This window comes from Otolemur garnettii, unplaced genomic scaffold (genome assembly GCF_000181295.1).
Source record: "Otolemur garnettii isolate 467f Iridium unplaced genomic scaffold, OtoGar3 scaffold00052, whole genome shotgun sequence".
Lineage (NCBI taxonomy): Eukaryota > Metazoa > Chordata > Mammalia > Primates > Galagidae > Otolemur > Otolemur garnettii.
Genome location: NW_003852447.1, coordinates 8,218,520 through 8,234,469, shown reverse-complemented (window position 1 = coordinate 8,234,469; position 15,950 = coordinate 8,218,520). Strand labels below are relative to the sequence as shown.

Below are 15,950 nucleotides of genomic sequence, written 5' to 3'. Positions count from 1 at the left end.
CTCTATAATGGTCACACCATGACAAAATTGCCTCATGCTATTTCACAGAACATATCTCATGAAGAGACACAAGACTATACCATGTAATGCCATAATTGACATGTGTCCCCGTCTGTAAATGTGCAAATGCTGTGGGGGGTCGGGGGGAACCTGGTGATGCAGGAAGCCCTCAGAAATACGGATCCACTTTACATCGAAAGGCTGGAAAGGCACCATGAAGGGAAACACTACCTGCTCGAGACCTGGATCACAGTCCGTGTCTTAGTAAGCAAATATGTTGAAGAAAAGAAAAGAAAATTCAGACATAAATGGTATAATTCAGGTTAACAGGACAGATCACGAGTGTTATGTGAGGAAGTCTGAGACATCCATCTTGACCAACACTGTGAACAGAGGTGAGTAATGACAATGAAACTCCACATGGTAATGGCACAGAAGCAGCAGAGGAGTATTAGAAAGAACAGATACACCACACAAATCAGAAATGCAGCTCCGAGTTAATGAATAATGTATTATTATTGCAACACTAAGTTATTTATAGCTCACCTACTTCCAAAGTCTCCAGTATTTTTTGTTTATACCTACTCAGCCTTGTTGCTAAAATGATTAAAAAATAATTCACAGAAAAGCATACAATTTTAAATGAGGTAAAAATAATTTACTGAGCTAAGGCCGCTGTTATACATAAGAAATTATAATGACCTAAACATTTCAAGCATCTACTTTCTCCTATCACCAAAGTTACATTCCTAACCTGAACAAACTCTCGAGCGTCCCATGTTTGGGTTCTCCTGCCATTATGAAAATTAGCAGCTATGGTTCCACTAGTCCTAGAGTCCTTGATACTAGTTCAAAAACTCATTTTAATGGAATTTAAAAGTATAAATACTTTGAGCAAATAAGATTAAAATTGCCATTTTCAAAGGCAATTCATGAAATCAGAGCTGAATTTCATTTTTTTAAATTAAATCATAGCTGTGTACATTAATGCAATTATGGAGTACAAAGTGCTGGTTTTATATACAACTGGAGATACTTTCATCAAACTGGTTAACATAGCCTTCACCACATTTTCTTGGTTATTGCGCTAAGACATTCTGATCTACATTTGAAGGAATGCTACTCCCAAGCCACAGTTTTGATTAAGATTTCTAATTTCAATGCTCTCTACCCGTGCCTCTTCAGGTAACACAGTAACGATTATTGGTATGAGGGACGGAAGATGGTTCATGAAAACATCCAGATAGAACAACAGCTAACATCATTACTCAAGAAATGGGGAGTATTACTTAAGAGCTACTGTTTTTCACATTTTAAACTTGTTTCCTGAAATTCTGACCAAAGACACAGACATAAAAAAAAAAGGAGTTATGTATTAAAAAAAAAATAGTCTCATTATTTGCTGTATAACTGTATATTTAAATACAAAGCCCTGAAAGACTACTACCTAAGTGGTCATTTTCTTATTTGCCAGTGATTGCTAATCATTAGCTTTGTGATTGCATCCACTCCATCTCCTTATCTGCAAATATACACCAAAGTGGCAATACAGATTATGTTATTTTCTCCAAGAAAATAACAAACAATTAGAAAATTAGACAAGAACCCAACCTACCTAAGGGGCTTAACAATAAATTCAAGTAAGCCAAAGGAAGATTATCAAAATGGGAAAAAGGTAATAACTGGAAAACGACAAATGCTAAGTGAGAATCCTATCCTTCACAGATGCTTTTTCGAGCATTTAGAAGACACGGCAGTCAGGGAGACTATAAAACAGGTTCCTGTTTAATCTAGTCTAAAAGACACTCGAAGACTAGTTCACCCAACAAGAATTTACACAGCGTCTGTTCTATGCCAGACATTCATCTGGACTCAAAGGACCCAGAATGGAACAGAAAGAGCAGGATCTGTGTGAAGCATATGGTCTAATGAAGGAGAGAGTAACTAAAGAAACACACTAATATATGAAAAATCACACCGTGATAAGACAATAACGTGATAAAGGCAGCACCCAAAAAAGGTTCAGGTTTTTATTGTGTTTTCCTTTATTATACTTAACAGATATTGCATTGTTCTGCAAGTTGAAGGTTTGTGGTAACCTGCATTGAGCAAGTCTAACTGGAACCATTTTTCCAACAGCATGTTCTCACATCACATCTATGTGTCATAGTTTGGTAATTCTCATAATATTTCATACTTTCTCATTATTATTATATGTGTTATAAGGATCTGTGATCAGTTATCTTTGATGCTACTTTTGAAATTGTCTTGGAGCATCATGAACCACACCCATATAAGACAACAAATTTAATCGACAGATACGTGTGTTCTGAGTGCTCCACTGACCAAGTGTTTCTATAGCTCTCTCCCTCTCCTTTGACCTCTCTTTTGCCCAAGACACAACTATATTGAAATTAGCCAATGAATAACCCTACAATGGCCTATGAAAGGAAGAATCACGTCTCTCTCACTTTATGTCAAAAGCAAGAAATGATTAAGCTTGGTGAGGAAGGCACATCAAATGCCAAGACAGACCAAAAACTAAGCCTCTTGCACCAAACAAGATGTGAATGCAGGCCAGGCATGGTGGCTCACACCTGTAATCTTTATACTCTAGGAGGCTGAGGCAGGTGGATCGCTTGAGCTCACAAGTTCAAGACCAGCCTGAGCAAGAGCAAGACCCCGTCTCTAAAAATAGCCAGGCATTGTGGCACATGCCTGTAGTCTCAGCTACTTGGGAGGCTGAGACAAGAGAATCGCTTGAGCCCAAGAGTTTGAGGTTGCTGTGACACCATGACATTCTACCAAGGGCAATAAAATGAGACTCTGTGTCAGAAAAAAAAGATGTGAATGCAAAAGAAAAGTTATTTTCCTTTAGAAGGAAAGGTTCTATTCCAGTGAACACAAAAATGACAAGAAAGTGAAACAGCCTTATTGCCAATAGAGAGAGAATTTTAGTGATCCAGATAGAAGATCAAATGATCCACAATATTCTCTGCAGCCAAAGACTGATCTGGTACAAGGCCCTAATTCTTCTCATTGTTATGAAGGCTCAGAGAGGTGACAAAGTTGCAGAAGAAAAGATGGAAGCCGGCAGACATTGGTTCACGTGGTTCAAGGTCAAGGGTAAAAAAGCCATCTCCGTAACATAAAAGTGCAAAACAAAGCAACAAGTACTGCTTTAGAAGCTGTAGCAAGTTATCCTAGCTAGGATACTTGATGAAGGTGGCTACACTAAACAACAGTAAATGAAACAGTCTTATCTTAGAAGAAGATGCCTGATGCCATCTAGAATTTTCACAGCTGGAGAGAAGTGGGTGCCTGACTTCAAAGCTTCAAAGGACAGGTGACACTTTTATTCGGAGCTAATGCAGCAGGTGACTTTCAGCCAATGCCCATTTACCATTCCAAAAATCCTTAAGAATTATGGTAAAATCTACTCTGCTTGTACTCTATAAATGAAACAAGAAAGCCTGGATGGCAGCACCTCTGTTTGCAGCAGTTTACTGAGTATTTTAAGACCTGCTGCTCGGGGAAAAAAAAAAAAAACCTTTTAAAAATATTATTGTGCAGTGACAATATACCAGGTGACCCAAGAGCTCTGATGGAGATGTACAAGGAGGTTAACGTTGTTTTCATGCCTGCTAACACAACATCCATTCTGCAGCCCATGAAAAAAAAAAAAACAGTAATTTTGGCTTTCAAGCCTTATTATTTAAGAAATACATTTCGTAAGACCATAGTTGCCATGGGCAGTGATTCCTCTGAGGGATCTGGGCAAATCCAATTGAAACCTTCTGGAAAGGAAGGGCCATTCTAGACACCATTAAGAACATTCATGATTCATGCGAAGAGGTAAAAATATCAACATTCACAGCACTTTGGAAAAAGCTGATTACAACCCTCATCAATGACTTTTAAGGGTTCAGCACGCCAGAGGCAAAAGTGAACCGCAGGTGTAGTGGAAAGAGCAAGAGAACTAGAATTGGAAGTGGAGCCTGAGGATGGAACTGAATTGCTTCAATTTTTTGAGTAAAGGTAAACAAATGAGTGGCTTCTTATGTCTGAGCAAAGAAAGTTGTTTTTTAGATACAATCCACTCCTGGTTAAGATGCTGTGAACAATGTCAAAATGACAACTATGGATTTACAATGTCACATCAACTTAGTTGAAAAAGCACTGGCAGGATTTGAGAACATCGAGTCCAATTTTAAATAAAGTTCTATTAAGGTTAAAATGCCACCAAACAGCATTTCATGCTACAGAGAAATCTTTTATAAAAGTCAATTGACGTGGTATTGATTCATTCATTCATTCATTGACAATTCATTGTCATTGTCTTAAGACAATTCATTCATTGTCTTAAGAATGTGTTAAGAATGTGTTAAGAAATTGCAAAAACCACCCCGACCTTCAACAGCCACCACCCTGATCACTCAGCAGCCATCAACATCAAGGCATGATATTCCACTAACAAGAAGATTACAATTTATGGAAGACTCAGACAATCATTAGAATTTTTAGCAATAAAGTATTTTTCCATTAAGGCATGTGCATTGGCATTTTCAGGCATAATGCTATTATTGGACACTTAATAGACTATAGTTTAATATAAACATAACTTCACATGCACTGGGAAAGCAAAACATTTGTGTGACTTAATTTATTGCAACATTCACTTTACTGCAATGGTCTAGAACCAAGCCCCAGTATCTCTGAGATAATGCCTAGATATACAAAGTCAATGGTTATAGCACTCTAGCATTGTAACTAAGATGATTTCACTATAAAAACAAGTCATTGGAGTAGAAATAATATGCCGTAGTTATCAAAAGTGCAAAAGTCAATGGTTATAGCACTCTAGCATTGTAACTAAGATGATTTCACTATAAAAACAAGTCACTGGAGTAGAAATAATATGCCGTAGTTATCAAAAGTGCAAAAGTTTACATTACGCTGCAAACTACCAATAATAGCTGGCAATGCTCTGAGTATTTAGGGAAGTCTAACGTGAGAAATCAATCACCAAGACACTCACATATATATTTCAATCCTATCTATTCTCATTGACTCTTCAAAGGACGAACTTCTGAACAAATTTTCGCCCTGAAAATATAGGAATTCACTTATGTTAAAAATCATTCCTTGGTAATTCTTTAAGGGAGTTCTCAAATTACTTGTGTCATCTCATTACACATATGAATTTCTTAAATCCCTAGATGATTATAATATTGATACTACCATAGTAGTATTTTGATAATTTGCCAGTATTTTATCAAAGGCAGTTCTCTCCAGAACCATTCTTCTCTCTTGACACAGAGCAAAGAGCTGCTAGTTTCTGGCATGCTCTTTGATTTCAAGTGTTTTATCTTTTTCTCAGTGTTGAAAACTTGTATTAATCTTCCCAACTTGTTAAAATTAAAGCAATAAATCTCTGGATGGCATCTTTTGGAAGTGAAAGGCTACTCAAATGAAGAATTCCTAGATTCAATCCCCAGTATTACTTATTCCTGAGCAAGAGAGCTAAGGCCCCAAGCCCTCAACTCTTCATCTTTATGGAGAATCTTCTAAGAAGAAAAAGAAAATGCTGCACTGTACCGTACATAATAAATGTTATCTGAAAATAAGTGTATCATAGATTGATAGACAAGAAAATTCCTGATTCAATATACAGACTGAAGGGGGGTTAGGCAATAAGCTTAGAAAATTCATAGGAATATAAGGACTATATAGGACCGAAATAAGTTTCTGGACTTTTCACTTTTTTCCAATAGAATGATTAAAGATAATATATTCCAAGTACATTCCAAGGAAAGGGAATCTTCCAATACAATAATTCTTTCAAAGGAAAACCAGCTTGCACAGTATATGAAAATTAATGCCTCATACGATTGCAAAGAATGTTTCTACTACCAAGTTCACAATTTATGATCAGTTTTATTTGCACATCACACAAAATATAACTGATATTAAATATCAAGCAAGAATCTCTACCAAAAACATTCACCAAATATTTATTAACTGTCTGCTATAGATCAGGCACCGTTCTACACACTGGAGATCCAACAAGGAAGAAATGTGCCAGTACACAACGTCTCCCATCGCGGGATACATGTGTGGTGAATGGACGCCAGCAGGATGCTCAAAGGACATCTATGTAACAAGCTACATGTGCAAAATGATTAGGTCAAAACATTCCTGTAAAAAGCATGATTATCATCATTGTGGTAGAGACACAAACTTCTCAGAAACTCAAAGAATGGCAACAACGGCCTAGTTAGAGAATAGCTTTTTTTTTCATATAAAGCTATGGATGATGACAACCTCTACCCAATTCATTGGCACAAACCAAAAATATGTGTGAAATAGTTTAATTAGATGCCAGTTGTCCCTCTCCTCTCCCTTTCTCAAGCATGCCAACATCCCTTATTTCAGTATCACAGGCCATTTTCTGAAGTAAGGATGTCCCTCCTTCCGCATCTTCCATGACAAATAATCTTCTCCCTTCCAGGCCCATTCCAATACTTCCTCTGCGTGAAGGCTTCCCGATCACTGAGTCAGCAGGACCTCATCTCCTATGACTCTTCAAGGCATGGACTCTTCACTATCTGTCTTATCTACTGTATAGTAAACTTTTTGACATTTTTTTTTTAGATCTTCTAGATTGCTTTGTTCACCTATTTGTAGTAAATTTCTAAAAAGCACATGTACCGTACCATTATTTTATCCCCTACAGAATATATACACTGCCTTAAGAACAAGTACTCTAGGCACATTTGTAGAGTTCAATTCAGAAGCAGAATTTTCATGCAGCTATTTACAAATGTATATGCATAAACATACCAAAATAATCTAATCTAAATTTATTTTTTATAAATAAATTTGAAAAGATTTCCATACTCACCTCTTAACATTTCCAAAAGACTTTCATCAAAGATGTAAAAGTCTACCAATGCTGACATGTATGTCTCTGAATTCGTTGTTCTGGTATTAACTGTACTGACTCCACTGGCATAAATTAAGACGTACTGAGTTCCATCAAAGTGCATGTCCTCTCAATACGTGGAGGGTGTTACATCACACATTACAGATTTCACATTCTTAGAGTTCTTACAGATGTTTTTTCCTATATGTAGCTCTTCAGCACCTTAATTTCTTTCATTTCAGTATCCATATCTATACACACAATCATTCCTTCTTTCATTTAAAAACACACCAACGTATTAAGTGTAGTATCTTGATAGCTACAGAGTGGATACTATGTAAGTACTATCAACTGGGTTTTCTTTTTTCTTTTAAGGACTCAAGTTTTCCATACACCTTAGCCAAACCATTGAGGAAATTCTTCTTTGAATCAGGAACAAACTTCTGTGCTCTTTCCACTAAATGTAGAATCATTTCAGGGTCACCCACACACAAAAACAAACACACAAAGAGTAGTAGGCATTGTCTTTTTCAGGAGTTTGTTCTGCAGTTTCCATACTGAGAGACCCCATAATAAGAATCTTACACAAATGACGTTCCTTTCAGTGCCGAGAATGACTTAATGCTACAAGTTGTATTTACATAAATGCCCTGACTTCTGTCATCTATTAACTTGTAGAGAAGGTAATAGCTCAAGACAGAATCATCTTCTCAGGCATTCCCTTGCTTCAGTGTGCCAAAGTATAGTACCTCCAGACCTGGTACCTTCAGAAGGTGACCTACCCGACTGAGAGGGTATACAGTGGCCTGTTGATGATCTAAAACTGATTATTATTAGAATTAAAAAGAATAAATACGAATAGCCATACATTGAAAAGGGGGTCACTAAAAGTCTAAGTGGCTTATCCACGGCTTGCAAATAAGGATTTGTCAACATTTCCATTAAACACATCTATTTCTAGAATGTTATAGCTATAAATTTACCTTAGACTAGAAATACCATCAAAATATCCAAAAGACTTAATTTCTTTATAAAGTTAAAAATAAATTACAATTAGCTCTTTGAACTTGAAATACTTACAGAATACCGTATGTATTTCAACAACCTCTCTGTTTACTTCCTTTTAAAAAGGCTACTGAGAATAAATTTTATCCCCTTAGGATAAAATTCAAACGTTTTAAGATGAATCAATGAAACAAAACTGAGTTATAACCCTATGAGAGATTGATAGAATATCATATTTTAGGAGAAATAGTAGAAAATTTTCATCACATCTAGAAGATCAAATTTCAAAATATTTAACGTACATAAAAGTGACAAAACCAAACTTTCTTATTGAAAAGTTATACTTTCATGAGGGTGCTAATAACCAAAGTTATTCTTTCTAAAATAAAAGAACATTATTTGTAAAATAACTAAAATTATTATAATACAGGGTTTTATTTATTTTTAAATCTTATATCACTTTTTGTCTTCACTCAAAATGTGGCACCAAAGCTTTCCTATCTTATTTCCATTTGTTAAATGTAACTTTGCTTGTAAGTAAGGTTAGAAAAAAGTCAATACTACCAGTCACAAAAGCTATAATGAGCACATGTAGTCAAAAATGTGCATACAAGTAAACATTTTTAATTTTAAAATCAAAAGATAGGAAACACCTTGTTGTATTATTTTCTTCCGAATGTGGTTCTTGGGGTCCTATATAGCATGGGTGGGCTTGAGAAACAGCAGGAAAGAATGCAGACACCCACCGGATTTCAGTTCTCATCACATCCTAGAGCTCTAGTTCTGCTCCAGTTCGACACTGACACATTAAAATTTCCATGGTAATCACCGAACACTACCTGTGAAGCCATCTTCACTCTCCCAATGCATCCTCCAGGCAACTAGTGAGTGCTCTGCACGTACCAGCCACTGCTCATGAGGCCGAGATGTAAAAGATAAACAGAGATTTTTATGTCTTTGACCTCATGAAGCTTGGAATCTCACAGAGAAGGAGAGAAGGGAAACATTATGCAAATAGTTACATGAATATTTATTATAGTCACAGCACCTGCCACAAAAGGAAAACCCAGTGAGAAATGGAAGTCCATAATCAGGGAAGTTTCCCTGAGGAAGTGACGTTCACATTGGGACATTAAGGATGACCAAGGGTGAGCCCAGGGAGGCGGAAGGGAGGTGGAGGGAAAGTCGCCCACTCAAGAGGATTGAGAACACCCACCCATGGAGGTAGGAAGGGCTTGGGAGATGGAAGGAACTGAACGGCAACCATTGGAACCAAGGGTGGGGGAAGAGGTGAGTGAGTCTCCTGGTGGAGCAGCCGGAGGGCGCAGAGCCCCCCTGTAGATCTCTGCCCACATCCTGAACTCTGGCCTTCATTCTGGGTGCAAGGGGAAGCATATCATTCTCAATGGAAATCTAAAAGCCAAAGGACTCTGGGGAGATAGTCTATAGCCTCCAGGGGCACAGAGCAGGGTAGGGAAAGATAACAGATGGGGAGCTTGGGGAATATCCCAGAGGACACCACTGAAGGACTTTACACAGGGTGTGCTTTGATAAGACCTACATTTTAACAAAGTTCTCTGTCCGCTGAGCCAAGGATGGATGAGGAGACTTGCATTATAGCAACAGTGCATTGCCTAGAATGATGGGGTTACTAGGCCAGATGAACAGAAGTAAACCGAGTCTAGAACCACAGGGTTGCCAGTGCAGATGGACAGAAGTAAACGGATTTGAGATACAATTTGAAAACACAGTGGACAGGACTTGGTGACCCAGTGGAGAGGAAAGAGAGAAGGCAGTGTTGAGAATGACCTCAATTTCTGAAATCAGCCAGGGTAATACTGGCTCACCCCGATCAGGTGCCACACGCACTGTCAGAACAAGCACAAAAGCAATCTCTACTGAGTTCAAAACTTGATCTTTTCACAAGTCTTTAGCAAAAATAGTTAACTAAGAAATTCTATTTAATTTCAAGACATATGATATTAAAACAAGAGCCTTCAAATAGTACATTTACATTCTAAGTATCTGTTTACCTTCTAAGCTCCAAGGGAAAACTTTGGTAATTTTGAGAGTTGGATATCCTCTTGTTCAATACCATGCAGATGAGAAAACAGCACTTAAAATAAGAATTTAGACAATTTTTCTATGTAGTTTGTAAACTAGAGGCTAAAACCGGATTTACCCACTCTTAACTTGAGTAAGCCCAGGTTTCACGGTTTCTCGATTGTCATACTTTTAAGCGCCTAGAGGCACAGGCACAGGCCCTACCCACAAACATTCTCCATCTAGCCTGTCAGCCCACACCCAGGTTTACTTCCCCTACTACAAGGAGTGATTTGCTTTGGTGACAGGAGAGCAAGTGGACTCCAGGGCTTTCCTCTCCCTGATAATCAGTAAGCTATCAGGAAAATAAAGAGGACAGGACTGATTTCTAATTCCATTAGCAAAAACTTCAGATACAGGTTTAAAGCCGGGGAAACACAAATCAAAGCAAACAAGATGTGTGGAAACCAAGCAAAAGAACGCAGTAACATTGTGGGAGCCAGGATTTAGTGATGTAAAATGGCTAAAAAGGCTTCAAGGTGTCCAAACGCATCATGAGAATTGAACAGAGGAAGAAATAAGAGATGGGGTGGGCGGCGCCTGTGGCTCAATGGAGTAGGGCGCCGGCCCCATATACCAGAGGTGGTGGGTTCAAAACTGACCCTGGCCAAAAACTGCAAAAATAATAATAATAATAAATAAATAAATAAATAAGAGATGGGGCAGGAAGTCTTGTGTCATCACAACTGACATGCAAATGAATCTCCCAGTAAGAGCCTTGGTAGAAAACAAACCAAATGAACTGTCATGTACAGAGGGAGAATCAGGTGTGGGAAGGAACTGAGATAGCAAATACGGGAGAAAAATAAAAAGAACAATAATAATCATGTAAGTTCACTAAATATTCTTTCTTTTAAAAGTAAAAAAGTTTCTCATATTTCTTAACTTATAAAAATGTACAAATTTTCTTATTTTATAAGAAATTATATAAAAATTAAAAAGACATAATCCCATCAGCCAGGATAGAGAAAACCACTTACAATTTTAGATACCTATCTAGACCTCTATGTATGAACACAGTATGCAGGGGTTCACTGAGGGTACAAAGACCCAGGTTACAGTGATTGCATTTGTTAGGAAAAGTCCCTCATATAATCATGCCCCACCCCCATGAACACAAATTTTTTATCAGCTCACTTTATACATGTTTTATAAACCTTTTTTACTTAACCACATAGCAAAGATCTCTTTCACGTGAACAAAAATACATTTTCACATCTATATTTTAATGTCTGCATAATCTTAATTATGTGAACATACATATTTCATTTACTACATCCTTATTATGAGATGTCTGAGTTGTTTGCGATCTATTTCCTTTCATAAACAACTATATAATGGATATTTCTGCACATAAGATTTTTGTGCAGGTGAGATTTTCATTTCAAAAGTTTAAGAAATGAAACTCCTAGATCCAAAGGCAAACAACTTCCCACGTCTTTAAATTCATATTCCAAGGCCCTTCTCAAGGGTGAGTTCAAGTTTATACTCACACCAGTGACCCACAAGAATAGCCATTTCCCCCACACCAAGTATTATTGTTTTCAACTTGGCCAATCTAACAGGTGAAAACTGGTCTCTAAAGACGTTTTCTGTGTGTTTTTATTACAATGCTTACGGGCATGATTGTCTTTATACAGGATGGCCTGTTTCTGTTCCCCAGATGCACAGAATAAAAATCACTAGAAGTGAGTGCCAGGAATCTGCATTTTTAACACATTCCACAGATGATTCTCATGAACACTCAAATGCAAGAACAGCTAGCAAGCGCACTAAATGTTTATATTGCTGCACAGCTTACAAAAAAAAAAATTGGCTCACCCTGCCTTAACAATAAGTAGGTAGAACAGGAAGATCAGGAGATACTTCCAGAAATTTGTAAAGACCAAGTCTCAGAGAGACACAGTCGCTTGCCCAAGATCACAAGCTCACAAGAGAAACAACTTTTTTCATAAAGCTACAAAACAGGGACAAAAGGTACTCCAGTCTCAGAAACGGTAAAATGGGAACAGCTGCACATCTCAAGCTGGAGAAAATTTGCTGGAAACCTGTGTAACTCAGGCAACACATGGGTAACCTCAGGGATCAAACTCGACAGGTAGGGAAACATTACATAACTTCTTAATGTTTCAAGCTGAATTTTCATAATAAAAGGATATTACAAAGAAACACTCTTATAGGCTGGATATGGTGGCACATTCCTATAGTCCCAGCTACTCAGTAGGCAAGAGGAGTCACTTAAGCCCAGAAGTTCCAAGGTATAGTGAGCTACAAGGGTACCACTGAACTCCAGCCTGGGCAACAGCACAAAATCTTGCCTCAAAAAAAAGAAAGAAAAGAAAAAGGCAATTCTTCCTCACTGCAAACAGATAAATAAATAAACCCATCCTTTAAAAAAATGAAAGGAAGAAATACTTCTACAGAGAAAACAAAGGTGTCTGCAGGGTGTCTTACAGAAAGGCATAGTCCAAAGCACCCACTTTCTATACTGACAGAACCCCACAAATACTCATTTCACTTTGAACAGGGGTGTATTCTTCGTGAGCAGAACACAAATGCCACACTTAGACAATCCTGTGTACTGCAGTGTCCTGGTGGCCGTGTGGGACTATAATCCAGGGACAAGCCAATGTTCTGAACCAGATAGCCCTTTGTCATTAACTACACAGCTTCGTTCTTATTAAATAAATCTTTGTGTCACAGTTTCCTCATCTGTAAAATGAGAACAATTTTAGCTGGATAAAATTTTTATAAAGATAAAAAGAAAAAAAAATGAAACAAAATAGATCAAGTGCTCAGTTATTGGTGTTCTGGGCTTTGTTTTTTCTTTAAGACATGATTTAGATCAGATTTCTGCAAGACTGACTGACTCATTTGGCAGAAATTGGTTGCTTCCATATGATCTTATGGAGTTCTGAACACTTACCTTACTGTTCAGAGCACAAGAGCTACAGAAAGCAATCAAACAAAATAGGATCCCAACAAAAACTATTAAACTGTTTAAGAAAAGCTGAGTGATAACCGAAAATGTTGTGATGTATAATTCTCGGGGGGGGAAATAAAAGACTTTGCAATACTTAAAATTATCACCCACACATCAAGTTTGTTTTGGAGGGCATTTCATACGACAACAGAAAACTAACAGGGCTTTCCTTTCTTGAACAGATGAATTTAAGTGTTAAACTAACAGACCGTACGTTGGTCACAGGTGCTCCATCAATAAGGGCTAATATACAGTACTTTAAAATCTGAGGGGGAAATGTAGGGCTTTTTAACAGATTGGTTATGTTCTTTTCTTCAATGGTACTCAATACCTTTCGATAAAAGATACATTTGGAATACGACTGTTCAAGAAATAGCAGTTAGCAATTCCCTATACCATGGTGCTTTCTCAAAAATAGTCTTGTTACAGTAATACAGAGCTCTCTGTGTTTCTTCAACTTGACAGGGAAATATGTTATATGTAAGTTATGCTTTTAAATTCAAAATAAGTTAAAAATTTAAATTAACCTATCCTAAAAACTACAAGTTTTTTCTTTTGTAAAACTTTCAGCTGGATGTGAGGGTATAGGTGATGAGATTACACACGCTATGTGCATTTGTTAGGGGAGGCCGCTGTTGCAGTTGTGTCCTGCACTCAGGACGTGGGCCATACACCCTTTCATGGGGGCTATCAGGTGGGAGCACACCAGTCCCCTGCTCCCCTCCCCCACCCCAACTTGAGTTTAACTGAGTTTTTCTCTGGTGTGGTCGTGGCTTAGTTCATCCCCTGGCTTCATATTAGTGTTGAGTACACTGGATACTTGTGTTTCCATTCTTGTGATAATTTCAGTAAAGACAATGTCCTCCAACTCTATTCAGGTTAATACAAAAGATGTAAGGTCTCATCTTTTTATGACTGAATTGTATTCCATGATATAGACGCACCACAGTTTATTAATCCATTCAGGGGACAAATTCTTTCTTAATTTCACTAAAATAAAGGTTTTTTGTTGCTCTTTTTGTCTCTGGAGACGGTGGTGTGCCAGCTCTTCAGTTCCACACTTTGCAGTTCTACACTTACGTATATTTTTGCACATTAAGATACGAAACTGAGGGACTCTTTGATAAGATTGTGATGGCCACTAAACATAATATTCCTCTTAACTTGAGTTAGTAAAAGAGGTACAGTCTACAACTTTAAAGGATTTCTTTTTCTGCAGCTCAGGACAGCGTGAGGCAACAAAGACACACTGAAAGATTTATATAGAATAAATAAATCCCATACTATGCAAGTATTTTTACTTTTGATGAATAAGACATAACATATACAACATTCTGTCCCTTCACTTGGCTGTCAGACTTCTCAACTAAAGACAAAGCAAGTCATCAATTATCCTTATTGTTATGTCTTCCAACACAACTAGATTGATAATTCTGACCAAAATAGACAGCGTTATTGCTGCTTATGTTCGTTTTGTTTTTTATGGATCTGGCTGAGAATTTGATTAAACTGGCTCCAATCCCATCCAAATGATTACATCGGTTGGGGTCACAGATGCAAGCTGCCTGACCGTTCCTTTGCTTTTTATGTACAGACATTTTTAAAATATATATTTATTTATAAATAAAAAGAAAGTGAGATAAATTTTAAAGAATCAGTCAATGATAAAGACTCCTGTCTGGATGCTATTTTAGAGTACAGAAAGCAAACAATTTCACTGGGCTGGCAAATCTCAATACCCATCCAGAAGGTTGATTTACAGTATCTCAGTCACTGGAGTGCTCTGAAGTTTAACTGATTTTTATAAAATGTTCAAAGTGCAAATTCTCATACTTATGATGCAAATATGAAAATATTTATAGCGAGGTTAGCATTTGCCATTTTGAGTTCACACAAATAGGACACAGATAACATCAAATAGGCACTGTAATTTAATAATATCAAATACATTTGTAAATAAAGTGGTAATATTTGTAAGAAATTTCATGAATTCACTTATGATTTATTATGTAAATTAGGTTACCAGTTTTTGAACTCTGCCAAAAAAATTTATGATTTCTTTTGTACAATACACTTTATACACGGAGAGGCTGTTTATGGGAATGTAAGAATTTATCATTTAGAATTTGGTGATTCTAATGTATTAGAATCAAGCAAGCCTTAAGTTATAACCTTGATAAAGTTATGAATAAATCTGTCATCACAGTCATCAGTCATCATGGACTGACTGACTGGTATGTAAAGCAGTGCGTAAGTGTTCTTTAGAGGTTATCTCTCATGATAATCCTATAAAATAGTTATTATCCACAGATATATTTATTTAGTATGCCCATTCTGTATTACCATTGAGATAGATTGCTCCAGTTCACAGTGAAGAGCCAGTGTTCATTAAAAACCCTGAGCTTTTGTAAGAAAAAAATAAAAAAATCTTTATAATAACCCTAATATGAAGTAGTTTAAAGGTAAAGCATAGGAAATCCATTAATTCTATGTCTTCAAGTCCAAATTCATACTTTAATCAACTCACATTTGCATCTGCTCAGTACTAACCAACAGCAGAACAGCCGCAGTAAAAGAAGAAAATGCCAAATCTTATCAATCAATACTACTACCCTCTTGTTACAACACTGCCGGGCCCTTTTAAAAAATGCCCTCTCAGGCCATATTCCTTCTGATCCTTGCAACAAACTCTGACTATATGAAAAACAAGTATTGCTATTTCTGTTCAATGAGATGGTGAAAAAGTAAGGAAACCCAGTAGTAAGAATTTAGGAAGCTACTGAGGACCCAAAGGCTGTTTGACTTTATACCCTCAAAGCTTAGAAAGCTCAGAATGGAGGTTGGCACGTAGTAGGTGCTCACTCCACATTTAGAACCACAACCTGGATCTCCTACTTGTATGCCTGTGTTCTCTTTCCACACTATCACGTTATC

At 37.1% G+C, this 15,950-nt stretch overlaps 1 protein-coding gene and 1 pseudogene across 3 annotated transcripts in view; both read right to left on the bottom strand.

Moving 5' to 3' along the window:
* Positions 1–7,049, bottom strand: part of LOC105887167 — a 99,237-nt pseudogene extending 92,188 nt beyond the window's left edge. Inside the window, exon 1 of the transcript XR_002773936.1 lies at positions 6,905–7,049. The product of XR_002773936.1 is annotated as a synaptogyrin-4 pseudogene (transcript). The remainder of the gene's footprint in view (positions 1–6,904) is intronic.
* The window catches only part of PRKD1 (protein kinase D1), a 305,211-nt gene that overhangs the window by 267,415 nt on the left and 21,846 nt on the right, over positions 1–15,950 (bottom strand). The window lies entirely within an intron of this gene.